Source organism: Elephantulus edwardii, unplaced genomic scaffold, assembly GCF_000299155.1.
Source record: "Elephantulus edwardii isolate Elephantulus edwardi_28Jun2011 unplaced genomic scaffold, EleEdw1.0 scaffold00299, whole genome shotgun sequence".
NCBI lineage: Eukaryota > Metazoa > Chordata > Mammalia > Macroscelidea > Macroscelididae > Elephantulus > Elephantulus edwardii.
This window is the reverse complement of record NW_006400049.1, coordinates 56,485-62,752: the sequence shown is the minus strand read 5'-3', so window position 1 is coordinate 62,752 and position 6,268 is coordinate 56,485.

Here is a 6,268-nt window from a genome sequence, read left to right as displayed (position 1 = left end):
GAGATGGATTGATTCAGTGACTGGGGTAATCGGGATGGGTGTGTCAGAGGCAGTGCGGTTGGCGCAGGATAGAGCAGGGTTTAGGGCTGTTGTGCATAGTGTCGCTATGAGTCGAAAACGACTCGATGGCACATAACAACAAACATCAACAACCATGGACTACTAGGAGAACAAACAAGTTCATCCTGGAGAGGGTGAAGCCAGGCTGTTCCTTGGAGACAAGGATTCTGAAGCTCCATCTGACATACTTTGGACTTGTTGCAAGACAGGCTCAGTCCTTGGAGAGGGATGTCATGCTTGGGAGTGTAGAGGGACAGTGAAGGAGAGGAAAATCCTTAATGAGATGGATTCATTCAGTCACTGGATTAATAGGGATAGGTGTGTCAGAGACAGTAGATTTGCAAGGGGTAGAGCAGGGTTTGCAATTATCATACATAGGGTCTCTATGAGTCACAAGCAATTCCACAGCACAGAAAAATAATAACATTACTACAGGAATGGCATCAATCCAACCTATTGGTGGTGTGTGATGTTAAGAGCTTACTGTTCAAAATGGCTTTCCTACCCATTGATTTTTTTTTACTTGCCATATGGATAGAGGCAGAATACCCAAATAGTTTGTGTTAGTCTATTCACAAATGGATTGGCTAGATCAAGCAGATGGAGCTGCAAAATTTGAGAATCTCTCCACCAACAAATGAGTGGAGAATGCAGTGCATGCCTTACTCCCCTCCATTTTTTATTGTGGTTTTAGCAAAATTTTACAGAAAAGTTAGATTTTCATTCAATCTTCGTTGCACAGTTTCTTCCTCATCCTTCTGTAGCTCACTTAAAAAATTTCATTCATTGTCCCACAATTTCTTCCCCCCCTCCCTCCTCTACTCCGCTTTGCAATGCACTTTTGTCATACAAATAATGCCTAATCATAGTCTCCTTTAAAATAATTCTTTTCTTCATCATTCAAATGTAGTATTCACTATCCCTTTTTTCTTAATTTTCCCCCAACTGTTGTGCTAGTTTTGTTTTATAACAATGATGTTATGCTGCATTTTTCCTTTTTTGACTAAGGTACATCACTCAGTATAATATTTTCCAGCAACATCCATGTTATGTAATATTTCATCAGTTCATTGTGTTGCAGTGCTGTATAATATTCCATTGTGGCAATATACCACTGTCATTCTATCCATTGAGATAGGCATTTCATGGGCATTTCAGTTGTTTCCATCTCTTTGCTATTCTGAATAACAAAGCAATGAACAATGGTGTGCATATATCTTTAGGGTATATTGCTAGTAGTGGAATTGCTAGGTCAAATGCTATTTCTATTTCCAACTTTTTGAGAAGGCATCATACCACCTTCCATAATAATTGTATCATTTTACACTCCCACCAGCAGTGAATAAGGCTTCAAAGATTATTTTGCTACTAGCCATGCCTACAGGAGAACAACAGCAGCTATAGTAGAGAACTAGAAACTTGATGTAAGACAGAGCTTACTTTGGAACTGCCACTTCTCAAAACCAGATCTATAACTCTTCAACCATGTGTATTGGAGGAATTCGGGGTGGGGAAGAATACATTATAATTGGTAGGAGTAAGAGCTTTATGACAGGGACCTAAAGCCATAAGGGCCTATAAGCACACTTCAGAAGCTGTTGTGAGTGAGAACTTGTATCTGATTGCTAACTGAAATAGTATCTGATTAACTTCTCTAATAAACCCCATCATCACGTGTATGGTTCTGTATGTTCTGTGAGTTATTGCTGTGGATTTTTTCATTGAGTAGAGAAATAATATTGGCATTGGAATTAGTGGAAAAACATGCAAGAGCATAGAGGACATATCTGATCTCATGGAAATTACTTTTGTTCTATGGATGATGATGATGGTGTTGATGATGATGATGGCAATTCCCTCTTGTGGCATTAGTAGAGGTCATAAGTGGCTGTCTCCATACGGCCTTAGTTCTTTTTATACCACCCTAAGAACAACAAATCTGAACCTTACTATATCCTGTGCCATCCTCACATTGTCCAATATGTTCTTTCCTATTGTTAAAGCCCTATAACAAAGTTAAGTTGAGGGTCTTCCTCTTTCTTTCTCTTCACTGGTCCCATAATTATATCTTTTTCCCAAGGACAGACTCTTGTAATCATGCCCAAACTATAGTAAATGAAATTTAATCTTCCTTACCTCGATGGAGCATCCTGATTGTGCTTACTCTAAGACAAACTGGTTTGTTCTTTTGGCAGTTTATGGGATATTTAGAACTCTTATCCAATACCACAATTTGAAGGCATCCACTGTTATCTTATCATAATTTATTGTCCAACTGTTAGATATATGGGAAGCAGCTGGAAATGTCATGGCTTGAATCAAGCGTGCGTTAGTCTTTAAACAGTTAAGTATTGCTGTTTAGAACTTTACAGAGTTCTAGACAAAGTATTTCCTCAGCACAAAATCTCTTGATTTCTTGACTGCTGTACTGTAAGTGCTGATTATGGATTCAAGAAAGATGGAGTAATTGACAACTTCAATCTTGTCATCATCTATCATGATGTTGCCTATTGGCCCAATGGTAACAATTTTTGTTGTTTTAATGTTGAAGTGTAATCCATATTGAAGGCTGTAGTCTTTGATTTTTCTGTAGTGTTTCAAGTCTTCTGTTTCTGTAATCAAAGTTGTGTCATCTATATAATGCAGGTTGTTGATGTGTCTCCATATAACCCTGATGTCACATTTCTCCTCATATATTGAAGCTTCTCTAATTACTCATTTAGGGCATAGATTAAATACATATGAAAAAATGAAACAACCTTGGTGAAAAACCTTTCCTGATTTTAAACTTCATCTGAATCCAACTTAAATTTTTGAAAGTTTCCTGTCAGTGTACTGTTCAGCCATTTTTATTTTTCTTTTTTTATTGTTATTTTAGCAAAAGTTTACAGAAAAGTTGGATTTTTATTCATTCATTGTTGCACATTTTCCTCACCCCTCTTACCCCTTTGCCCGTTCATTTTTCCTTTTTTAAAAAAAAATATTTATTCACTGTTGCACAATCTGCTCCCTCCCTCTTTTATCCCCCTCTTTCAGGCCAGAGCATTCTTTTCAGAGTCAGCCACAGTTTGTTATGATCCACACAGTCAAACGCCCTTTTTTACGCTGAACCAAGGGAGGGGAAGGATGGCAGCAGATGGTGGAGGATATACGGGACCAAGGATTAATTATGGGGTCATACAATTTGATGGATAGAGGGTTGAGATAAATAGAAAGGACCTGGTTTGAAAAACAATATATTTGAATTTTGTAAATAAACTAGTATTAAAAAATGTAAAATAGAATATATATGAATGATTGTATGAAACAGCGCAAATGAGTTTAAAGAAGTGTATATGAATGAAATATATTTTAAAGGTATTATTATATGGAAATAAATTAAAATATTATAAAAAGGAAGATGGAATCTGAGATGAGGGATGCAGATCTTTGTGAAAATCATAACTGGCAAGACCATCACCCCAGAAGTGAAACCCAGATATATCACCTAGAATGTGAAGGCCAAGATCCAGGATAAGAAGGGCATTTCCCCTGACAAGAAGAGGCTCATTTTGCAGGCAAGCCTCAGGAAGATCTCCAAATTCTGACTACAATATCCAGAAGGAGTCAACTCTGCACCTTGTCCTTTGTCTTAGGGGTGGCTGTTAATTATTCTTCAGCCTTCCATTCAAAGTGCCCAATGATGGCATTAATCTACACTACAGCTTTTTATCTCAATTTAAGTTTACAAATTATGAGTTTCCGTAATAACTGAATAATAATCTGCTCAAAAATAACTGAATAATAATCTGTTCAAAATATTAATAAAGGTTTTATTGCATTGAAAAAAGTGAATATGGAAGGAATACACAAAGGCACTATAGCACAACTTATTGGCAGACACAAAAGAATTTCATGAAACAACGTACCATCAAGAGGCAATGGTAATGAAGAGAAGTCCAAGCTGCTCTGGATGAATTGGCAAAAAACAAGGCCCCAGGGACTGATGGAATACCAGCTGAGCTATTTCAACAAACAATGCTGTCCTAGACTTGCTCACCAGGTTATGCCAAGAAATCTGGAGGAAAACTACATGGCTGGAAGAGATTTGTGTTTATTCCCATTCCAGAAAAAGTAATCGAACAGAGTGAGGAAATTATCAAACAGTATCACTAAATATCATACACAAACAAGATCCTGATGAAGGATATCCAAGAACTACTGAAACAGTACATCAGTAGAGAACCGCCAGATGTTCAGGCTGGGTTTAGAAGAGGCTGTGGCACTAGGAACATCATAGCCAACATTAGATGGATCTTGGCTGAAAGCAGAGAGTATTAGGGTGATATTAACTATATTTCATTGACTATGCAGAGTCATTTTACTGTGTGTATCACAATACATTGTGGCTAACTTTTAAAAGAATGGGGATCCCACAACACTTAATTGTGTTCATGTGAAATGTTTACCAGGAAACAATAGTCAGAGTAAGCAGGGAAACACCAGGTTTCAGGATCAGAAAAAGTGTTGTCAGGGATGCATCCTTTCTCCACAGCTTTTCTATTTATATGCAGAACAGATCATCTGGGAAACTAACTAGACTTTATGAGGAGGAGTGTGAACTCTATGTTATGCAGATGACATAACCTTGTTTGCTGAAACGGAAGAAATACGGCAGCCAGAAGATCAAAAGATTAATTGCATTGGGTAAGTCTACTATCATTGTCCTCTCTATAGTACTGAAGAGCAACAGTGTCAGTCTAGAGACTAAGATGCACTTGATCCAGGCCATGGTCATTGCATTTACTTACCATGCATCTGAGAACTGGACAGTAACTAAAGATGATAGAAGATAGAAGAAAGATCAATGCCTTTGAGTTGTGGTGTTGGAGAAGAGTGTTGAACATAGTGTTAACTGCCAAGAGAACAAACAGGTCTGTCCTGGAGAGGGTGAAACCACACTACTCGCTTGAGGGAAGGTTTTTGAAGCTCCATCTCATGTATTTTGGGCACATGGCCAGAAAGGACCAGTCCTTGGAGAAAGACATCATGCTTGGAAGGGCGGATGGACAGCCCAGAGAGGAAGTCTCAGAATGAAATGGATTGACTCAGTGACTGAAAAATGGAATTATGTCTTTTAGAGATAATGAGATTGGCTGAAGATAGAGCAGGGTTCAGAACAAACGTACATAAAATTTCTATGAGTCACAGGCGATTCAATAGTACATAACAATAGCTATTGCATTCTATTGGCCAGGATTTTATTAAGGACTTTTGCATCTATGTTCATGAGAGATATTGGTCTATACGTTTCTATTTTGGTAGTGTCCTTACCTGACTTTGAATTGACTTTGAAACATATCAAGGATATGTTTGCTTAATTGAGTGAGTCTGAGAGAATTTATTTTTTTCTGAAATACTCTATGTAGAATTGGTGACAGTTCTTCTCTGAATGTTTGATAAAATTCATTAGTAAACCCATCTGGCCCAGGTTTGTTTTGTCTTATGGGTGGGGTTTTTGTTGTTGCTTCATTATCTGTTCCATTTTTATTTAGTAATGAGTCTGTTCAGCTGTTCTACATTGATCTCTGTCATTTTGGATAGGTTCTGATTTTCTAAGAATTTGTCCATATCCTCCAGGTTATCATATTTAATTGTCGGAGTATCACTTTTACAATATTCCATTGATATTATGATATCTCCTTTCCCTCCTCACCTAACTTCTCCAAAAAACTTAGGTGAAGGATCTTGTATCTGGTTTCTTGAAGTAACAGTTCCAAAGTAAATTTTTTTCTCTGATTGGGTTTAAAAAAAAAAACAAAGGAAGGACATCATTTAAAAAAAAACCCAACACAATCTTTGTACATGTCCTTGTAATACTTTGTTTTGTCTTCTCAAGCAAGCCTTTGAAATCTTTCTCTGAGATGAACAGAAGAATAATGAGGATGAAATAAAAATATGTGTATATGTGATTTTTGGTAGATATGAGTACTTTCTTTCCATCTTAAAGAGTACATAGAATTTTGGTTTGGTCAAATTAAGTAATGAATTAATGCTAGTAAACTGGATTTGTTTGTTTGTGTAGAGGGGCAGCGCAGGAGGGGAAGACCTTCTATGAGGCGGATTGATTCAGTAACTGAGGTAATCGGGATGGGTGTGTCAGAGGCAATGCGATTGGCACAGGATAGAGCAGGGTTTAGGGCTGTTGTACATAGGGTCGCTATGAGTC